The following is a 23,953-nucleotide window of genomic DNA, read 5'->3' on the forward strand; positions in this document are numbered from 1 at the left end:
CTCTTTCTCTCACTCACTCATACACATACACACACGGGTAGACATTCACTGTCTCTTTCGGGTTCATGCAGTTTCCTCTTTGACCTGCACTCACATCTGGATGTTGTTCTAATTTCGACCGAGGTAAATGAATCTCGGGAGACACGATCCAGTCATTTTAATCTTCTGATCCTCGAGTGATGGTGGTGTATAGCATTCACTTCTGGAATTGTGGTGGAGTTACCTTAAATCGGAGGATCACGTTTGGAATGGAAAAACGAGCTTGAATCATATAGCTAATGGCCAGAGACGAATTGAAAAATAAGTTTTGGAGTTTCGGAGATAAAAGGCCGGAATTGAAACTGTATTTCTGGGGGGAATTAGTGGTAAAGGTCTAGCTTTCAGGAATTTTTACTCAAGATTAATACCCAGGGTATTTCATTCAAAGCACTTTTGGTGCGGTTCAATATTGTGGATCCTCTAAATAAAAAACTCTGGGATACTTAAAAGAAACCCTTGAGGTTCTTATATGGATATCCTTGTCTCCTCAAATTATCTTCATCAACCCTTAAGGATATCTAAGAACTTTAGACTCTTTCTCCCGTGAACTGTTTTTCTACTTTCATAGCGGAACGTTGGAGTTTTCATTGGAGCCCCATTAGACCCAACTCTTCCGGACATTTTAGAATTTTATTATTTCAACTTTCCTCGTATCAATTAGAAAAGCTCGATGTCGATGCGTTTCAAACATGAGGATAAATATTGATAGTATTTTTGCACATAATGGAAAAAATATCTGCCGAAAGATCCTTAAATATTCTAAAGTGGTCTTAGTAGGCATAAAACAAATTGCCAAGTAAATTTATTTTTTAATAGTAAAAATAGGTCAGTATTGATGGGAGACATGTCAATTTACTTGCTGGCAGTAAATACCCTCGAATTTACCATAATGAAATTCCACAACATTTTAGGAGCAGTGTAACTTATTGAAAATTTTCGACATTAGCAGAAATAACAGTCAAATATTTTCAACAACGAAACGACAGACACGCAATCCTCCTTTAATGCTTTTAGTATTCACAATAATTCTGTAATGGTGTCATCCAATCCTGAGATGAGCGGGCTTTCATATTAAACAAGTACTCGGGATTCCCGGTGGAGCTACATCCTCTTAAGATTCAAGACGCGTTTTCAATTTGTACATTAATCTAGTATCGATTGTGTCCTGGAGCATTCCAAGCCTGTGTACGCTCCTCCGTCTAGGTAGAGCCAATTCACCTAACCCCTTCTCTCTTCTTATTTTCTTCATTCAGCTTCACTACACGTGATTTTTTCTGGATGCCCTGTTGGTTGAACGCCTCAGGATAATCCAATGTTACATTCACATCACGCGCCTTTAAAGAGCGCATTTCGTTCACCTCTCTTCGGTGAAGCGCCAATGTCCTTCATGACATGGTTAGAAACCTTGTGATGTGGATGATAAAAATTGTGACGTACTTGTGTGATAATTTAATGATCGACGTAGCTCAACTATCGCCACCGAGAATGGAAATCGAGGAAATTAAAATTGATGAGATTTCCTTCAGAAAGGTGAAACGACCATCTGAAGGCGATGAAAGGAACGTCTTCTTGGTTTTTTATTATTTTTATCCGTTGGTTTTTTATGGGTATCTACTGTCCGGGAATCGAAGTGGACGTCACATGTTAAAATGCGTCAGCATTTCAGGGTTATGTGGATTTAAGAAAGTGGATAGAATAAGAAACAGTTTGAATGATTGAACGCTGTTGAATATTTTAGTGAAATGTTCAGTTGCAGTTCGTGGGTAAAGTATTTGGGTGAGGTCTGATTTTTAATGGATGAAAAAGAAATTATTCGTGGAGTCCGAGGAATCTGTCAATTTGCATCCACGTAAGCGAAAAATGACTTCTTCTCATTACTCAGATATCATATCATAAAACAAATTAATTTTTCGGAAAGTTTCACACTATTCGTGTGGTAAAAAAATTAATATGATGTTTTATTCAGGCATCTGAACAGTATAAAAAATTGGCGAACCGAGAAACCGTAAAAACCTAACGGTATCTGGTGAAATGAACAAAAGTTACAATCAGAAGTTATTCACTCAATGAATAAAAACACTAGTGAAATTCAAGGTTTACCTTGGGCGAAAGAATTTTACGAGCTATTTGGATAAACCTGCTCATTTTGTTAAAATGAATTTGAGGGAAAATAAAAATTGTTTTGATTGAATTCTGCCCTCAGTGGTGGTCTGGTAATATCCGGGAAGATGAGAGAGAATTTATCATAGTTTTGTCAGAAAAAAAAACGAATAATGAATATTGTTGAAAGCATTGTTTCCCGAACTGAAATATTCTGTTTCATGCATATCTATGCTGAAAGTTTCCATTCAAAATTCCGCAGGAATTATTTAGAAATCCCAACGGCACAATGTTTTTGATACACCCGATCCACAGTAGTTGCTGCACATATGTGGTCAGACAGTTAGTTGGGAATGTAGGAGCAGTATATTATGCTTTGTCCTCGAAAATTTTGTATTATTCTGTATTCAACTCATTTCAATAGAGCTGTTTTATACATTTTATATATTTTGTACTAGTTCAGGGAGACCTAATTTTTTCTATAGAGTTAAAACGTGGGAGTAAATGCAGTTTCTCAGTATAAAAAAATCCTATAAATGGATTTTACTTCGCAATTAGTTTCACTTGTTATTTAATATTTATCCAATATTTATTCTGCACAAGAAGTGATTATTTTCAAGCTCTTTCAATAGTACAATTGAAATTGTTTCAAGTATAATCATAAACATTTCAATAGAACAACTACACACATTTTTCATTTCGTGTGATATTTCATTCTTCGTTATTCGCTGAACTCTATGAATTATGAATCAACAAGAACGTGTTCCGTCAATGTGTTTCCCGAAAATTTTTCACCGAGATGTTTTCACATATTTGCCAAATGTATTTGTGCCAGTAGCACCATCTCTCGAGGATTTTCTCCAGGATTTTTCGACAAGTTACATTGAGATATTCCGAGTTCTCCCGTGAACACGTGACGTCTAAAATGTATCGGGTGCAAGGCGTGACGCCTAGTCGCGTGCAAATGCCGGGGGTGTCAGGGGGGATGAAGTGAGAAGATACGAGACGGAGGGAGAGAAAATTGTGAGAGATGGATAGACGACAAGGGCTCACCAGTGAATGTAAAGTGGAAACTGTCCTTCCGGGACGTGGTGCGATTTTAACGGAGTGAAAAGCGTCTTGCACCAGGACGAGTGTACACGGAAAAGCCACGTTTTACAGTGGCACCTCTTCTCTCACTTCAGTTGTTCGTGTATTACAGTCGTCGAGCTGTTATACCGACACACTTTTGTTGTCATTGTGATGCGCGTGTAACTGGTGTGTCATGATTTCACGTGTCACATAGATGACATTTGGTATTTTTTGGGGATAAATAGGTCACTGACGTTTGCCAAGAATTTTTCTTCTCTAATTAGACGATTGTTCCTGGTTGGGTAAAATCCTACTCATTGTTCCACCCAATGTGATGGTGTTCTTCGCCTTTTTCCCAAGAAAAAATGACTAATTGTGCAGTGAACTCGATTTTAGGGGGATGAGCAATGAATTGTTCTTCACTCGCTGGAGAAAATTTGCGGAAAAGCTTTTAGTGAACATGAATGATTGCTTACTATTGTAGATAATTTAATATAAGTTGACTTAATGAAGGGCAGACGGGACAGTAGCAGATGGAACTAGTACAGATGTGAGAAAATTCATAGAAAATTTTAAAGACGTGGGAATTGCTATTTACATTTAGGGAACTATATTTGATCAGCTGAATTTTATTTTCCGTGTATATGATTTGTCTAATCTGAGCGAAAATAAAAAAATTAAATACAGCATGAGTGACAGCGGATAACAAATGGTGAGGTAGTCAAAATGGCGGTTTCTAAGTTGTGCAGCATTATTGCCTTCATTCTTAGCTCTACGCAAGTCCCCGGAGTGATCGCCAAGTGGTGGTGCACTGGGTTGACATTGCAGCGAGTGAAGTGGGGACATTGAATGCATTCACTACGATTCATGTGAAATTCGTTCGAGGGAGGGGGGTATATGTGTCGGGATGGGAGACCCAAAAAAATTGTATACGAATAGCGCTGGGCGGTGTAGGTTCACAGAGAAATCCAAGTGGAATTCAAACGCGTCACGGCAGTTGCGCTCCGATGATTCTCAGCTTTGAAATATTGAATTGCCGACTGCCACCTCGACGGTGGGGAACTTGAATTTTTTAAATCATGAAAAATAATGTCCTAGCTGTTTTTGACTGTGAAATAACAAATTGTTTTTTTTTAATCAAATATTTTTTTGCTATTGATTGGAGTATTCATGATGGAAACCCGAAACATTTGCTGCTGGTTGTGTGTTTCTGACAATTTGGGGCTCCATATACAGGTAATGCCTGGAATATGTCATGTCACATTTTTTTTTCGTATTTCATGACACCTCGAAAAGTCAACGCCATAAAAAAAAAATCCCGACAGAAGTGTGCAGGGGGCAAGTTTTCAAAGAAAACTAAAAAAAAAATTTGAAAACATTTATGCACATCTCATGCACTGGGGTAACACCTGAATGTGACATCACACCGGCAAATAACCCTGAGCTTATTCAGCACTAGTAGCAATATATGCTGTCGACACTTGTCCAGTATCTACACCTTTCATAACGATTGCTAGTCCTCATGTGAGCGTCAGCCGTGTTAACGGCCCCACGATAACGACGCACCAGCCACCCGCACTACTCCGGTCCTTTATGAGCCCCCATCTCCGTAACCATAAATTTCTCTGTATAATTCTGTACCGGCGACTTCACATGTAACCAGAGAGGAACAGAGTGGGGAGGAAAGAGTATGTGATCGGATTTTTTACCCCGAGTGGACACTATTGAAAATTTTAAGTAGAAATATCCCAAGAGCTTCAAAATTTTCCGACAACATTGCGAGACAAAAAGGGCGCAAAGTTATGCCGGTTAAAAAAATTGTTTGTAAGGGAGTTTTCAGGAAAATAGTACGTTAATTTTAAACCATTTTTCCTTATTATAATTCGTGGGGTAATGGTAGGAGGTGGATTAAAAAGATTCCAACAAATTATATTAGTAGAGTAACCGGATTTTCCCACACGGTCAAAGTTTGGGACAAAGGCGGAAAATTACATTCAGGGAAGAATTCCAGTGCTGTTGATGAAAATTTCATTGAGTAGCACATGAATTTCCAAACACACGAATTCCTTCCGGTTGAGGATGGGATTTTCATAGAACTCTGGGAAAACTTTATCAGAAGTTTCTAGAAATTTTACCTTAACAGTCTGTATTTAATTTTCTATTATCTCGTAAACTACAAACAACTACACTACACTGAATATCTGAAAAATATTATAAACATTATTACACGGAGAGAAAAGTTCTTCAAAAATTACAGTTGTGTATTTTTTCACTGAACGTTCACTGAAAAAGTGCGTAACTGTTCCGTAATTTTTACCGAATGTTATTTTAACTGGGAGAATAGGCCAACACTTTTCCTCTCCGTGTAATCAAAAGCATGGAGACAGTCTCAAGGAAAATCTCTTCTTTTTAATTTGAAACTAAACTCTAAATCCATGGGTTTGTAAGTGAGAAATAAATTGCATTCCACGAACGTTAATCTTCCTCTCATCAGTAGAATTGAAATAGAAAAAAGTTATTGGAAACTTCTGTATTGAATTCTCCCACGAATTCTCCCCTTGAAATTTCACACCAAGAATTTAATCCATAAATCGTCAGCTGAATGATGTTAATTTTGTTGGCCCCTGATGCAGTAAACCCATGTGAAGATAAGTCTGGTGTCTATAAATGGCCAAATAGTCGAATCTCACTGGAGAAAATAGAGGAGGTGAGGGTGGCGTAAGGCCAATCGGCCTGACGTAAAATAAATGTGGCGCATCGGTTGAAGCAACGTAGGCGGTTCATCACCGGAAGTGCTATCGTCTCTTCTCTGGCACTACTCGGCCCAGGGTATATACCCAGCCTTGATCCTTGAACCGTTGGCACATACGTTAACCGTTCTTCACGCTTCCGGCAATCTCAGCCTCTCTTTTATACCTTTGTAACATTCCTCCCCCTTTCTACCCCTTTTCATTCTCCTTCACCATCTCTTTGACTTCATTCCGGCGATAGTTTTCTTCCAGTATTTCGTTTTATGTCTTGAATTGACACATTCTACCCCTTTATCGACGGATTCTATCCCGGTGATATCTGTTCCTTTTAGCGAAACGAAAAATGTCTCGGGCCAATTGATTAAATTTTCTTCAGGCGATTCCTCAAGTGATGGAATATATTTTATTCTTCAATGAGTGTCTTTTATTCGTTGAAGATACATCAAGAAAAGTCAGGCGTGCAGGGAAAATAAGCTCAATAGATGGAAAGTAATTGGAACTTCTCATACTACATCATATGATTGAAAAAGGGGATGAATAATTTGAAAAAAAAACAACATCTCATATATATCGAGAAAATGAATTTTCGTGTACCCTAAGATATATTTTATCAGACATTTAGAATATTAAAATCAATATCTCAGTATAAACTACAAACCCGTTGAAAATAATTTTTGTTCACAATATCTCAGATCCTTTAAAATGAACGATTTTTATTATCCACAAGAGATTTAAATCATCCGATTAAAACTAAATAGCTCTTTTCGTAAAACCATACCGATCTAACTCTTCTCCCAGCCATCCACTCATCCTCGGTATCTACCGCAAAAAATTGTTGTGACGTGAAATTAAATTTAGTGCAAAAATAACACCATATTTTCGAGAAATAACGGGAGACATAAAATGGGCAAAGAGTGGCTGAACGAACTACGAGAGCAAAGAGCCACAAAGTGTTGTCCCAGCACTTTACCAGGGTAGGACAGAGGCGAGTAGAACGTTCAGTGTTGGCGGAACTACGGGGAAGAGGAAAAAAAATGTGCGAACGCGTTACCACGAGAAGAGGGTGTTTGGTGCACAATGCGGAGGGTGAAGGGGAAGGGAGGGAGGGGGGGTGGATCGGAGTACATACGCGGTTTTTTCGCACGTATAACCAAAGAAGAACTGACAGTCCAGGAGTTATAAAAGCTTGCTTTCCCTCGGTAGATATCGATTTCACTATATGCATGTCGTCACCCCCCCCCCACCTCAATGCCCTGTACCCTCCCTTCTCCTCTTCTCACTTGCTTTTTCCATTTATTTATCCTTTGCGATATATATTCTCAGCGTAAACTCCAGTGAGTACACATTCAGCGGCTGAGCTTCGTCAAAGGCTTTCACGTATCATGCAAATAAATCATTTGCATGTACACCACCATGCGTTGTGCATATGTCTTTTTTCTCTTTGAGGATAAAATTAATTCATAATCGATCGATAGGCTACACCGATAGAAAGCGATATTATGCATGAACTGGAGACAATATCGTGTTAAATGGGGGAGAGATTGTTGTGTGGAAAAATATTAATGGCCGTTGGTTATTATTTCATGAGCGTGGGATGCATGTCATTATAAGATGGATAGACAGAATGATGATTTTAATAATTCCAAAGGCCATGGGATAGATTTTGTGAGAACATGTTGACGTGGTGAATAGTTAGTCGCGTGGTGCAATAAATAATCCCTTTGAGTGATAGGAAAATCGCTTCAAATCAATAAAACAGTTTCAATTAGCAGAAATGAATGATTAATCCCAAATACCGAATCCTCGGACATTTATGGATCAATATTTTTCGCGGTTGAAACGATAATTCAATTTTTTAATAGGGAAGTATTGATTTTAATTCAATGAACTTTTTTAAAATCATTAACAGACGTCATTGACGTCAAATGTAATTTTAATGAGAGAAAAAGGTTTTGATTACCATATTGTTAAAATTTTACAGTTATCGTTGTCATCATGTTCAGAATTTATTAGTAACAAAATTGTGGTAGACTGATCGTTATTGGAAACTTCATTGATTAATATTGTTCAATGGTTTTCGAACTACATAATTCAGGGGTGCGGCCAATAGCTACTCGAACAAAAAATGTGCAAGCCCGTTCATATATCCATCAACGGTTATTATTCGTTCAATGGAGAGTTAATTAACACGAATTTCCTCATTATGGGATGAATAAAGCCTAGATGAATAATGATATTAATGATGGGGGATAAGTTTAGAATTTATTTCGAATAAACATATTGAAATAGTGCATAACTAGTCATGCACCGTAATAATTAATGCGGTACAAATAAATTCGGTCTCTTTACTATCTAAACAATTTACTTTTCATCTAACAGAGTATTTATTTGAGTGCAACAAATCATTTCATGATGAAAAGAAAAATTTAATGCGAATGAGAATAGAAACCCAAATACAAAATAAAAAACTTGAAATTCATTGCAAAAACATAATGAATTGTTTCTAATGCCGAATTATATTATATGATCCTGTTAAATAATTTTGAAAAATAATAATACAGGGCTGAAGCCAAAGGGTACTGTAATAAAATATCCATCAAAGTTTATTATTCGTCACCTAAATACCTGATTAGAACGAATGTATCAGATTTTATAGTTTCCAACTCATAAATTTCATGTTGCACAACTGGTGGATTAATCCGAGCAATAATATTTTTTTTCACTGTACATTCAGATAGATAACCAATTGAATGAGGCTATTATCGTATTTTATTCGTCCAACCAAGGGATTTATCTCCCTCATTCCAACGCAGTGCGAAATAATTTGCGTTATGAAAAGCTAACTGAAATGATAAGTTTTTACATTACGACGGTATTATCCTTTTTTAGTTATTTGGATTAAATTGTTGATTCGATTACACTGTTTACACTGTAATTACTTGTACTCAGTCCGAATGGATGCAAATGGAATGATAATAATGGTGATGTGGACGGGTATTTACGGTGGAGAGTTGCATAAACGGATGGAATGGTCTTTATGTCTGATAACGAGGTACTACTATGGGAAATTCAATGCAGTGAACCGTCATTAAACATCATAAATATAAATTAGTTTTCTGGTTTTCAGTAATGAATGAACATCGACCATTACTGGTTTGAGATATTCAAAAAAAAGAATTTTTACTTTCCCCCCAAAAAAATATAAAAATTAACACTTTAATAGTGAGCCATCTGGAATGATCCTGATTTTTTCAGGTTTTTATACCTTTTTACACATAAAAAATACGAGTCCTCAACTCTCAAACTATTTGTTGCATTTTAATAGCGAAGAATTCACGTTAAAAAAAATAGTAAAGCGATTTATTAACAAAAATAACTGTAGCATGATATACATTAGTAATTTTTCAATTGGTCTCTGTTTATTCTTAAAAATTGTTAATCAAACTCGCCAGACTCAGATGATAATTTATAACATGAGTTTCCAACCCTTACCTCAAATGAAATGTCTCATATTCGGTCGGTGAAATATGATAAATTTAATCGAATGAGAATGATCGCATTGAACTGATTTTCGGTATTACCAAAATATACATAATTCTGATATTGTATATTGATAGAACAATACTCCATTTATCGGTTTACGGATTTCACGTTTTGGGGATGATAATAATAATAATAATTGTAGGCATAATCCTACGATTCCATGGATGTGCAGGTGTCTGCCTATGTATATTGTTTCAGTCATTCTGTGAAACTGCTCCTCTCTCCCTTATTCTGTCATTCGTGCGTGATGGAAAATGTGCAATTAGGATTTATGTGAGATTGAGTTTACATTACCGAAATGAGCTTGAGGCAAGTACCTCTCGAGCGATATTATTCTTGTTAATTTCTTGGGTTCAATGGAATACAGAGACGCGATGAATTTGCCGTTCTCGTCGGAGGAACTCTAGAATACAGAGTGAATTTCACAATTTGAACTTCACTTTGAGTTTTTAATGAGTAGAATAGAAAAATTATCCGAGGGAGATTAATAAATCGTTTTAATGGCTTAGTATAGTTTGGCACTAGTGGGTAAGCTGTCATTCGAAAGCAAAGTCATCTATCAACGACTGAATGGTGAATTATTTCTTCAAATAAAAAAAAAGTTCTAGTTACTCCGGTGATGCAATGATTTGTTGGCCATTCAGTGTTTAAAATAAATTATGGAATCACGAAACATAATAAAATTCAACTCCAGAAGACATTAGTTTGACCACAAAACGGAATTTTGAATGCCGATGTTGATATTTATGTTCAGTCAAAGGAGAGGATTTGAATAAACTATCAGAATAATCTATAATGTAATAGTTTAGTAAAAAGGACACGGATTCACGAGCACTGTATTAAAATTATATTATACTGTTAGTGCAGCGTATATGGGATAGTCGGGCACATTCAAGGGATTTAAACGTCGCTCATGCACCAGTTTCATATTAATTTATCTATTAAATAATGCTTACAGATAACTGTTTAAAATTCTTTACGGAGTTTTCAATATAATGTTAGCAATATATTATAAGATGATAGGGTGGGCAGATGTCGATCGAAAATTCTGATTCAGCTGGAAGCCCGACTCTTCAATTATTTTTCAATTTTATTAGTTTATGTTCTATCTTCTGTATTCTCTAATGAGTCCCTTAACAACAACTGAACTCTAGTGGGGAGAATAGAACAGAACTTTTACCTTAATTGTACTGCATATATTTTTGTGAATTTATTGTTGATTCTCTCGACTTCCATTGATTTCCCAATATTCTGATTGAATATTTGAATTAATAGAGGATTTTACACGTTTCCTCAAATCAAAAATGAATAATCCTCGGAGAACCTAGCAAATCCAGATAATTCTAATTCTCCATCGATGTACACGTAATACCACTGAATGTAATATCCAAATCATTCGTTAACCCACATGTAGAGATTTTTTGGAAGTAATCCAAACGATTTTATCCGGTATTTGAGCATACTTATGGGGCTGTAAAATCGAAGTGAAAGAAGGTCAAGACACTTTAAATAATTCGTCGAATATTTGTCGTTAATGTTACACTCTTTGTTGAAGTTTACCGCTCTAGATTCAACCAACGAGAAATTCGTTGGATGTGGGCCAGTGATATTAACGTGTGCAGTTGACTGAAAAAAAATTTTTTCCTATTGAAAAAATGTAAAAATGGTATGAAAATTTCAATACCGCGTGTGCACCAGGCGCTTAACAGCCCATAGGCCACAGAGTAATCGATTATGTACATGCGAGAAACATCTACGATTGGGCTTTAGCTTATATGAGCCCGCGGTAGTCGAATTTTTCGGTGAATATTTACCAACAAAAAAACACGGTGGTTTTTTTACCCAGTTTATGGATCTATGTCAGTGCTAGAGGGCTCTTCACTATTTCCCAAACCTCATTTTTTTTGCTGAAAATTTTCAATTTGTTCGGTGGATCGATTTGACGGGGATGAATTAAAAATAAAATTGGGAATGGTCTATCGCACATTTTTTATCCAGAAAGAAAACATAATTGGCATTTGCGTTATTGGAAGTTGGCAGACTGCAGTTTTTGAGGCCGATATCATGCAATTTGCTGTTAGAGAAATGTATCGATAAATATTGAGGGAGCATCGAAGGTGAAAGCCTGTAGAATTGAGGGGTTTCCGATAATTTAAAAAAAAATCTCACCCTTGTTTCTGCGACTCGAAATTGTCGAAACTTTGTTAAAAAAAATTTCCAATTTTTCAGGACGAATTTCAGAAATTGTTATCGTGCCACAATTCCACTGACATTTGAGTATACTGTAGCACTGAAAGTCGAGAATTTGGTGAAACAAAACACATTGAAAGAGAAAACTAAAAAGTCCTGCGAATATATTCATAAATTTGAAGAATCGTAACATTGAATGTGATTTTAAATTTCTAATTTCATTAAAAATTCAATATAATTGGACGATGAATAGTCATATTAGATTTTAACTTTAAATAAATTAAGATATTCTCAGTATGCTAGAGAAGCTTCATCGTCATTAACATCATTTCTTATGATAATTCAACGTGTTAAATACGTGCCGACGAATTTCAAGCATCAAAAAAACGCGGGGGGCACGCGGCGGTGATATTAGTGTGTGAAGTTGATTGAAAAAGTGATAAAATTTGGCTCTTGCAGAAAAATGGAAAAGTAGTGCGAGAATTTCAATGTTATATGTGCGCCAAGCGTATACCAGCCTATGGGCATGGAGTAATCGATTAGGTATGTGGGTGAAAATCTACGACTACGATGAGAAAATTTACGCGAAAATCTACATCTACACTTTGGCTTATGAAAGCCCGCGGTGTTTGACTTTTTCCGTGAATATGTAAACGACAAAAAAATACCGTTCTTTTCCACTCAATCCATTGTTCTACGTGGAGTTTTCGTTTTTTGCGGGAATATTTAAATTTGTTCAGTTCACGGATTCGTTCGGATTGAATCAAACAGTGCTATTTGCAACGATTCATTCCATATTTTTTATCGTAAGGAAAACATGATTCGTGTTCGTGTTTTCCCACATTTTCAATCAGCGTTTTTAGTGCTGAAGTAAATGCGGAGGTACTATGCATTTACAGAAATGTGTCAATCTCACGGGAAATATGTCGATAACTATTGAAGAAGCGGTGGAATTTGGAACGCGACAAATTAAAGGTTTTTACGATGATTAAGAGGCAGTTTTACTTGTGTTTCCATCACTGGGAACTGAAGTATTTGATAGAACGATCACTTTAAAAGTTCCAACTTTACTCTATTATTTTTGAACATTTGACATTCCCTCGAAGTCAAGATCCCTTGACAGGAACTTTCCACAACATTTTTCCTCAATCTAAATGTGACTCAACACCTCTATTATCTCCACATCTTTCGACAATTAAATACCAAAAAATTGGTAATGGTTGGAATTCTGAAAATCAGTGATATAACCATAAAGCCTCCGTCGGCCTTTCAACTTCTCTCATAATTAATTTGTTCTCTCAGTGTACGCCATTCAACGTTTAATTTTCTAAATACTCACTTCATTTTCCCCCACGCAAAGGGATAAAAAAAATTACATTACTCATTTCATTTTCAGAGCTTAACCATTACCCGGAAGACGTGTTGCGCACATTTTTCCTCAATGTGAGATAACGAAAATGGGCGCAGACTGTATTCGCTCGGTATAGGAAGAGATACTGCATATGAGCCCTGAATATTTAAAGTTTAAATGCTCGTGCCGAGGTGCACACACGACTTTCAATGTAAAATATCGTTTTGAGGCCTCTCTCACCCCCTTCCCCTTTCTTAACACACCCACACATCTACCGGAAGTACCAGCGAAATGTTTAGATATTCCGTAAACGTGTATAACTGGATATAACTGGTGTTCCTATGAAAATCATCTTCAGCCTTCTCACCGAGACTCCCTCCTTCCTCTTAAGTTAACTGTACGGCACACCAGGCGTTTGAGAATTGAATTAAAGTTTACAGAAGTCCATTCGGTTCATGTACATACGGTTGAGTTTACCCAGCCAAGCGCAGGTAGGGGGCAGAACACTCCATTGACACCTGGTGATGTATGTATCATAGCATCCTAAGGTACTCAACTCAAACTCAGCAAAATCTTATTTCAATGAAGTTTCCAGAGTTTTCAGGTGGCTATATGTATCGGTTGAGCATGTAGAGATGTTTATTGAAATTTTTGAATTATACTCTTCTGCTCTCGTGTGCAATTTGAATTTATATGTTTGAGAAGAAGAAAATGAAATTCGGAGTGGAGTTCCAGAGGGAATATTCTGGAGGTACTGGAGGGCGAAGTGTTTTTTTTTAATATGGAAATCGTAAGAAAACTGATGTATGAATTTTCAGCATTTTTCGGGATACTTTGAGCACTTTCACGACTTTGTAAATGTTTTCTAGATGCTAACGCGCGTTTGCAAGAATGAAAGGATTTGAATGTTTAGGGCATCATCGGTGTCAACGACTTGTTGAGTGTTTTTTCTTTCGTGTAGGGGTATTGCACTCGTCAAAGCATCAAAGTTTATGCTTTCTGCGGTCAGGATAGTGAATAATTCTTGTACGAGTTTAAATTTTCAATGATAATTACCAGGCGGCTTCACTAAAAATACGATTTTAACGGAGTTTTCGGATTTGACAGGGAATATTTATCTTTTGTCTGTCGAATGTCCATAAAAATTCCTGACATAAGCGTTCCGCCACAGGATTACGTGACTCGTCACGTAATTTTCCATGGAGTTTTTTTTTATGTCACCCGGCTTTCGCCGAGGCTGTGAAAACATGCTGATTCTGTCAGCTGAATTCACCAATCCATTGACGATTGCAATATTGAAATTTTTTTCGTTTCATCTCCGTCCATTTGGTGTTTCTAGTGGTGGTTGAATAAAATAACTGACATTAAATTCATAATCACCAAAGACTCTATTTAGATCAAACAAAAATTAATTAATTTAAAAACTTATAAATTGTTAAAAGTTGCAATTTCGCAATCGCAAAAATTTCAATTCAAATAAAAACTTTATTTCGCAACGAGTGAACCAAAATCCGGGTTTTAGCACTGGGTGAACGTAGGGACTGTCACAAAAACTTGATCCGAATCCACATCATTTCCACTCACCTTCTCAACTCGTAAAAAATCTCCTCTCGAATCCTGCATATTGATTCACAAAGGAATATCCGACTTGTATTCACTCGAGATAATATCAACCCAAGCCATTTCATCATTCAACTGAGATACATCGACAAAGGAATACAAAACACGTGAAATCTTGGAGTACCAGTGCAGATAAAATGGAACAATTCCCGTGAAAACGGAATAAATCTCGTATGGAGACGAAAGAAAATGAGAACCACAAGAGAGGGAGGGATGGAGAGGCAGTCTAATCGTAAATCTAATGGGATGGTAATCAGAGAAACGCCCGAAGGCAACATCTCCATTTGATTCGATTTTCCGTACCAATTCGGTTGGCTGCCACCACCAGTAATTCAACAATTTATTGAATTCTCCAGACCAAATTCAGGACAACTGGGGAAATTCACCATTGACGTGTCCAACCAATTACGAGCTTCAATACTCATTAATTTTTCAATTTATTTTTTTTATCGCTCAAGGGCTCCCACACATTCGGCTCGATTTTCTCGAGGGTATTCACCGGTAAAACATGGCCCACTATCGGCGTAATGACGCCAAGCTATGTAGTGCATATTGGTGCAAGTGGAAAATAGGGGGACGGACAGCAGTCGGGGATGAGTGGAGAAGGGGGTAGGGATGAAGGGGTCAGGCGTCACAGAGAATCCCGGAAATGTGTACGTAACTATCGGCTGCATTCTCGGAGGGATGGATCTGCATAATGTAGCTTGCTGGTTTGAGAATACAGAGAAGGGGGGCTACACTGAAGGCGTACGGTGCTAATGAAATTGTGCATCGCACCGTTACGGGACACTACGGTAATGACGCCCTGGAGTGGGCCACACTCCACTCTGGACTCTCCTAGTCAGTCTAGTCTATCCACGAACCCTTCTAGAGCCCTTTTTACCGGGTTATGAGCAAGCTCAACCTTAACCGAGTGTGCAATAGGGCACACGTGCCACTCGTCACTTTGTGTCTGTCTGGTAATGTGTGTTTATTATAAAGAGGGAAGCCAGAAGCGTTGGTTGAGGGAGGGAGGGGTTTGTGTAAAGTAATTATGGTACTGGGAGGGAGAATTGTAAGTGGAAAAATATTTTTTAGAAAATCTTATTGCGACGCATTACAAATTCGATAGATTTATCAATTCCTCTTTGAATATTTATTTTAAAAAATATCAAAGGGAATGAAAAAGAGCTCTACCACATTTAGAATGCCATAAATGGGGGAAACGTTGCAGTACAGTAGAGTTCAACTAGTTATTAGTCGGACCTATCCTTCATATTTCATCCTTCGATCCCTGAAGTATTGAAGATCTATCTCAACTAAGTTCGGAACCTCCTCCACGACGATTCGCTCACAACACTGAGCCGAAGGGCTCACCCGCGTTCCCCCAGATCGCTGAATTGTCGGTGTTTCCGATCAGCCATTTGTCATTCATAACTTGTTTATCCTTCTCCACAAGTTCATCTCTGTCAATCCACCATTCATACTCATCTTGTGTCAAGAATGATTTGTTCGAATGCGAGTATCGATTCATCATAACCGCATCACTTGTCGTGACTGAATTTATATCATTCATATCTAAATAACATCTATTGTTTAAATAATCATATAGCTTGAAGACCTCGCGATATAATGTAATTATCAATTCATAAAGCCCCTTGATTGAAATCGAAACGTCCCAGACATTTCTTCTCAATTTTTCCCGTAATTTTTCCGATATGTTGAAAATATGGGAGCAAAATTAATGTGACAATTCCCCTTCAACTCAGCCATGACAAGTGAAGTGTATTTTTTAAAGTCAGGGTAGGTTGCTTTCATTCACGAACAGACCAGCCGGAAATCGAATATTCGGTTATTCCCCTGAGTCGCAATTACCGGATGCTTCCATTTCAATATATACACATGGAAACACATTTGGCCGGGGAGCATCAGCGCATACGTTCTCATGTCTGCGGGTATGTGGGTGTGTGTGTGTGTGTGTGTGCGTGTGTATGTGTGACAAATGTCCCTCACGCCCCTCTCCCCCTCCTCCCAAACGCAAATAGAGATGGAAAATTCCCAGAAGCATTCTCTCACCATTGTTATTGTTGCAATCGTCGAGGAGAGCTCGAGATCCTCGCAACATTCGCTCCTGTCGGGTGGGTGGGTTATAACGATGGCCCGAGGCATTGACGAGGACTGACGCTGCCACCTTTATGGCCTCACCTTTCATCTAGACCATTTATTAAATTTTTCTTTCCCTATTTTTCATTTCACATTCACAGTTATGCGCGTCGTTCATTTTTGTTTCATTCATAGCGTCAAATGTTTCATCTTCTTTTTATTTTTCGGCTGCATCGCTTATTCATGGGCCTGTGCATTCGACAGCCGGATCTGCAGATTCTCAGATTCAACGGTGTGTGAATTACCACAATCTATCGGTTGACACGAGCTAGGGAGGAAGGAGAATATGCCTCCTCACTCCAATCAGGCGTCATGATGTCTCTGGAGGCCCTCAGCCTGTTGCGAATGATTGTGATCGACTGATCAATCAATTCAATGGTCATGGAGATGGCCATGAATATCACCTCCGTAATGTATCGAATTCAATGGTGCACAGGTGCTATTCATGTATTGATGGATGTCGGACAGTTGGTGATAATTGCATGGAAACTGATGTTCTGTTGACTTGTCAACAATCAACTGGAGATTGATCACCGCTGGGTGAGATGTGGATTGAATTTTTCAGGGAGTTGATTAGAAAGATATTGTTGTATCAGGATGGAGTGATCATATTATTTAACTCAGAGGATGAATTTGTTATCGGCTCTGCTGAAGGAGTCGTATTGTGTTTAATTAGTTTGATTGTGCGGAAATTCATTGATTAAAATTATCAGGCTCTTCATGATTTAGGGTAAATTTCACAAACAAGTCAGGCCATGATTCCAGAAGTGCATCATCACGTACGTTTGCAAGTCAATCCATAAAATACAAAATCGTTGTATGCTAATGTAGTTTCCGGAATTTATCAGTGATTACTTCTATTCACTCATTGACATACACCTATCGACGAGTGTGATAATTGCACATGAACTGCTCTGTTAATCCATCAACAAACAATTACGAATGGAATTTACTCTTTTGCCGGTGTGACCCAGTTCAATACTGAAATGGAACCATCGAGTGTTGATTCACTTGGAGTTTAATTGATGGGAAAAATTTGAAGCTACTCCAATTGAGTTTTTAGCTTTTAACTTGGCTGCTTTTTCAGCCAATATTCTTTTCGAGGGAAAATTTGATTCACGTCAAACTCATCGATATTCCGATCCACCAATTGTGAAAGTGAGGGGGAGAAGGTATGGTGAAGTTGTTACTAAGCCACTGAGATAAAACTTTGTCACAATATGGGTTGGACCGAGGTGCTGAGAGATAGTTCTTCCTGTGGTTAGGGCATATAGTTGAGGACTTTTAGGGACGTGTGGTCTGCACAGGCTTCTGATTTTTGTGGTCAAGTTTTTCTTTCTCACGGAGTAGACCAACAGATGGGACTTTTAACTTGGAGAATTTCGCGGGGTTTGGAAGAATAAAGGGCTTGTTTAACTCATACATAAATTCGGATGAAATGTAACATTTCTATTGATTCACCCTGGAATAATATGCCGACATTGGAGTTGGGCTGAATTTTGTGAGGAGAATTCCGCAAAATGGCTCAGTGTATTCCACCTCTTCGTCATAAATTTAATTCAGGTACTTTTTACTGCAAATTCATCTGATTTTTTTTGCCAATCTGCTAATAAAAACAATCGACTCCCAAAGAATCCATCGAGATATTGCTCCCAACATACCCCAGAATGAGCCAAGATTTTCATAAGAATGCACCTCCTTTCTAGAAAATAAACATATATTTTTATAACACAATGGAAGCTGAAGGAAAAAAAACCACCCCTCCCTCCCCGACTGGGGAGAATGATTCCCCATCCTAGAAAATAGGGATGTATAAAGGCAGTACAAATTCAATCTGTTTTCAACGTTGGATTTTTACGAGGCTCGAGTATACGTGGATAGTTCTCTATTGAAATCGTAACATTCTCTAAAATCGCTTTTAGTTTTGTACAGTGATTGCCCAGTGGTGTATGCCGTTGGAATTCAACGGATGAGAGAAAAAATAAGATACGAAGGGGGAAAACAAAATAACAACAAGCCACAATGGCTGTACAGGGCTCGTGATCTAGACTCACCCAAAAGTTTTTTAATCCACCCGGTGCCAGGGAAAGAGAAGAACGGAGTGATACGTAACAACTGGTGGAGGAAGGAATGAGGAAGACAGACCTAAAGCGTTAAAGTATTCTCACGGTGGGTGTCACCTATATACGAATGAAATATCCCGAGGGACTCTGAGAATGAAGAGGCTTCCTTGTGTTTCTCTGGTATCTAAACTCGTAAGTCGTAGTTAATAAAAGTTTGACAAACTACCGCAGGGCAGAATGAAACTTTTCGTTGTTAATGAAACACAATTAATTGGAGAGTATAAATCTGCTGGGGAGAGGAAGAATGGGTCGGTCTGAGTTTTGAATGAAGATCCTGACTGTAATGGGATTCGTGGTTTTGTGTTAAGGGGGCGGTGGAATGTGAGTTGGTTGAAATATCTAATAAAAATGGCGTAGCGATTTACTGACGTTAATGGCCGAGTGGTTGTGATGTCAGACTGATGTGACGAAAGTCATGGATTAAATTTCTGACCGATGTATTAATTCTCTAGTATATCTAGTTTCTCGATTTTATTATCGAGTGGAAGTTCCGCATAAGAGATGTTCGTACGTGGCCCAATATTCTCATCTCAGGGTGAGGTTTCTCTTTGGTTCATGGTGAATGGGGGAGGTGCAGAGGGGGTGGGGTGGGAAGGAATCGTAAAAATCCGAAAGGTTATGCGACAGAACGGAAAGTTTGTATAATGAGCGGTGTGGGAGAATTAAGAATGCCAACAATTGTTTTAACATTTTGTAATTTTTCTGATCGATGAGGATTTATTCCTCTGTCAGACGTTTAAACAAATTTAATAATTGTTAAAGGTGTGGGGCAGACAAAGTTTAATAATAAGTCTCGCTCTGGAGTTCATCGTTATGGGACAGTTTTCCATTACAAATTTGTTCGATTTTCGATACATCGGAAATTGTGGAGGAATAAGTAATGCATTTTATTTCAATTTTATTAAATGTTCAACTGAATGTAACAGCTGGCTACGTGCCAGATCCACGGTGAGAGCAACTGCACACTGGTATTTAACAGTAGCCATTTTTCATTCCTTCATTTACCTTTTTTTTTCCACAATTCTGTTCAATACTGTGTATGAGCGGACGTTGGTGGTGCCGACAAGAGGTCCCTCTCGTCAATGAGAGACTGTCTGAGAGTCAGCCATATACTACACATATACTATTAATGTAAGTTGGACGATATCTGATGAAGGGTTGTTAAGTTGCTCTCAAGTGGGTGCACACTCCTTGGAAATGGCAACGATAAAACTCAAACGAGAAATTATTGTTCAAGTGATATTACTCACCGGCAGTCACCGGATTCTTATGGATTACTTTTGAGCTGCAGTTTCTTAATGTCTGAGAGTTTCCAAACTGTCGTAAATTTCATACACTTTGATCTAAATTATGTGAAACTTTGTTGGATTAGCCCTCAGGCTACTCAGATGATTTAATTTTTTTCTCATTCCCCAAGTCAGTGAGAGACAGATTATTACGATGTCAGTTTCTGTAGTTGATCAATCATAAATGAATAATTTATTAAAATCAAGTTCTTTAATATGTGATCAATCGTTCAATTGTAACAATCACTAGTTGAAAATCACTAAATACCCCTCTCTGTGTACGATTTGTCCGTCACGATACCTCCGAAATATGAAAAAAAATTAAAAACCGATTTATTTTAAATCAATGTTTTATCAGCGATTCGAAGAAACATTTTATTTTTATTTTCAAATGCAATAGGCAAAGTCTCGTTGAAATTGAATTAGAGCGTCACTAGGTTTCATATCACTGGAGGGAACCACGTGTCGATTGCTTGGCAAATGTTTGCTCACTGCTTGAGCTTTCGTGTGGACGCGTTCAGAGGCTCAAGAAATGGTGTGATTGAGAGTGATAGCACTATATATCTCGCCTTGTGAAGAAATAATCAATTTATTGGTGTAAATTCTGAGGCTGTTACGCCCATAAAGAATGCTATTTCTCCATGGGTGCCTCATTACATGTGGCAAAATGATATCAAACGATGTACATTAGGATGGCACATTTCCCGGAATAAAGTGTTTCAGCTTTAAAGAGCATCTCCATTCTCATTCCCCTTTGGTTGTCTCTCGGTGCCTTGCACTTGTGTCGCCTGCATCCCTTTGATCCGATCGACCGGTACGCCCAGACACGCATTGTCAATGTGCATGCGAAAATTCTTCTCGGGTAACTAAAAGGGACGAGCATACGACACTCGGCCGGTTTATTACACTCATTATTCGTGTTCATTAAAAATCATCATTCTTTGTGGATGGAGTAACGGTTTTAATTGTCGCAACTTCGCGATCGTAGCTTTTAAAAAGGTTTGAGAGCTTCTGTGAGTGCTTCTCCGTTGTTTTTAATTTAATATAGAAGCCTTTGAAATTTGTATTTTGCAGGGGATTTGTGGGGATAACTGGTAGAGATGCAAAGTTGAGGAGTTTCTTGCCGGTTTTATTAATTACGGGGAGAATTCTTCAAGGCAATGATATTCAGTGCAATCAGCTGATTGTATTTTAATCATCTCAAATTCATATTGTAGGAATCTGAATAAATTGTAGTTGAAAAAATATTTATTCTATGCATTCATGAGGAGATATCTCAATACAACAGCTATTGTTCCTCAACAATTTTATTGATCGTTTATTAAGGCCTCATATATTTATGAGAAACTTGGAATGTCCATTTCCCCTCCGTCTGAATGCTCCACATCGTTTTATTGTATAATTCAAGTAGCGAAAGAAGTGTTCCATTATTTTCATCCGTTAACTTGGAAACCTGATGAATGAGAAAAATAGAAAAAGACTAAACGAGCTCTCGGATTCGAATGAAGAGATTGTGGTCGATTCTCATTTGATCGGCGAAAAACGTGGATTTTATGCAGGTCCAAAGTAGAGGAAGAGTGGAGGATACTGAGTAGAAAAAAAAATTGGTTCGTTAGAGAATTCTTTTTAAAATTGAAGAGCAACGAGCGAGAGAATCCTAGTACGGGGGGAGCTCATTAGATATGGGAATTCTGTATATATTAACCTCCACCACCGGGTGCCACTGTCTTCCCTAACCTGATTCCAATTTCGCGCTTGCCAGCTCCTTCTAATTTCCTCAGCTGGTCGAGGTGCACCTTTTTCATCCCAATTTTTTTTACCCTTATTCATCTCTTTTTTCTGTTTTTTCATTCCTGTGGCCCTTGCGTTATCGCCCCAATTACCATACTCTCCGAGCACATTGGATATTAGACGTTACCAAGAGCTGCCAAGGTAGAAATGTTATTAGGGGTAACTGGTGTGTAGGGATGGGTGTCGGCGCTTTGACTGGAGATAACCTCAGCAGGGGTAGGTCAGCACCCCTGAGGCTGCATCCTGGTTAGTATGATGTGAGCAAATATGATCGGTTGATCAGGGAGATGAATAGGTGACGAATAAATATCATAAGGGTCATTGACGTGTCAGAGTTTGACACCATTGTAAAGATAGAAAGTTACATAATAGTTAATTGGAAAATCATTGTACGTTTTACTGTACGGGAAGGCATTTCTCTTTTTTATTTCCACCCGTTTTGTCGGTACTAAGCTTTCAGATGGATCCGTAGCAATTTCCTATTCTTGTAGCAGGCGTACAAGTGCAACCACATGCTATCGTGTGTTTGTAGAAAAATATTCAACATTGTTACGACAAATATGTATGCGGAGGGTCGAATATCTCCATTTTTCCCCAAGTTATCTCGCCCATAAGCATAAAACAATTGAAAAAAAAGGAAAAAACAGTAATAGATAGGAAACTGTATGGCCTGGCCGAAGGGCAGAAGTACTTTAGATGAAAAAACTCATGGAGAGATTTCTGATAGTGTATTATTATTGTAATAGTTTTTTCAAAAGCTTCCGACGTCTTCAATCCTCATTTAGAGAATACAATAGGTCGAAGTGGTAAAGCACAAGCTACAACTCATTCTTCGTAGAATGATAATAACCAGTAAATAAATAATTGGATTTAGTTGACACGAAAAGCTGACTTTTTCCTTGAAATTCATCTTTAACGACAGTATTCGCAGATTTTCACATGCTACACTGAGACAAAAATATAATTTTGCCAATAATATTTGTTTTGTACAAACGAACAAATAAATTCTTGTCAGAAGCATAGTTAATTGGCAATATGATATTTTTCTCTCAGTGCAAAAACAGAAATCTAATCATAAGGAATTAAATATGCTCCTAATCGGCTTTATTGTCCCACTGGAGATTATCTCTATCCTCAGCCTGCACCACAAGTAATTATATATTCATCAGGAGAAATGGCCGGAGGAAATGATTTCCTTTTTTTATAGTACCCGAGGTGGAGAGTTAAAAATAAATATCGCCCTCTAACGATCCTCAGCATCCACTCGCCGGCTGTCTTACGTTATAATACTGGCAAGTGTGGCTGTATGAGTTGTGACTGGTCGTTTGTGTACATCTTGCAAGCATTTACGGAGGGAAACCACGAATAGCCTGTAAGGTTGTCTCCGAAGACCCCTAACAGACTCATCTATGAATATCTTCTTGCAATGAGTCGAGCGGACGACGCGAAATGGATGAAAATTCTGAGACAAATAGAGAGGGATTTTCCGGAGAGATTAAGGAAAGAGGTGACTAGAGTTGCACTTTTTTCCTCTTATTTAAGACATGCGTTGCTCTGTACTAAGGAAGAGAAAGGGAAGCATTGTATTTAACCGATTTTTCCATGGGAATATGGCAGACCCTAATGATCAATAAGTCAATGAAAGCACATGGTGAGCCGACAGGGCGATGCAATTTTGGGTTTGACTCCTTGAATTGAATCGCTTTCAAGTTGTTACACTTTGCACTATATGTAAGGGAGTGACTTAAGTGCCACGAAGGGCAGTGCACCCCCCAAACCGCAGACACGCGTGCGCTTATATTCATGGTGAAGTTGAGAGTACCGAGGGAATTGTTGGAACGACGATGGGTGAATTGAAATTACCCTCATGGAGTCTCCTGGAATCAATGGTAATTGATTCCGCTCACGCTAACCCCACACTAGCCAAATACGTAATTCTAGTCGATC

At 38.0% G+C, this 23,953-nt stretch overlaps 2 protein-coding genes across 12 annotated transcripts in view; one reads left to right on the forward strand and one right to left on the reverse strand.

Annotated features, from left to right (window-relative positions):
• Positions 1-23,953, forward strand: part of LOC135168434 (protein artichoke-like) — a 199,795-nt gene that overhangs the window by 44,916 nt on the left and 130,926 nt on the right. The gene's annotated exons all lie outside the window — the stretch shown is intronic.
• Positions 1-23,953, reverse strand: part of LOC135172440 (uncharacterized protein) — a 46,829-nt gene that overhangs the window by 10,822 nt on the left and 12,054 nt on the right. The window contains exon 1 of one of the 3 annotated variants that reach the window (XM_064138562.1): positions 20,180-20,927. The exons of the other annotated variants lie outside the window; for them this stretch is intronic. The gene's annotated coding sequence lies outside the window, so the exon portion shown is untranslated. Of the gene's footprint in view, positions 1-20,179; positions 20,928-23,953 lie in introns of those variants that run through there. 3 annotated transcript variants of the gene reach the window in all.

This window comes from Diachasmimorpha longicaudata, chromosome 1, assembly GCF_034640455.1.
Source record: "Diachasmimorpha longicaudata isolate KC_UGA_2023 chromosome 1, iyDiaLong2, whole genome shotgun sequence".
NCBI lineage: Eukaryota > Metazoa > Arthropoda > Insecta > Hymenoptera > Braconidae > Diachasmimorpha > Diachasmimorpha longicaudata.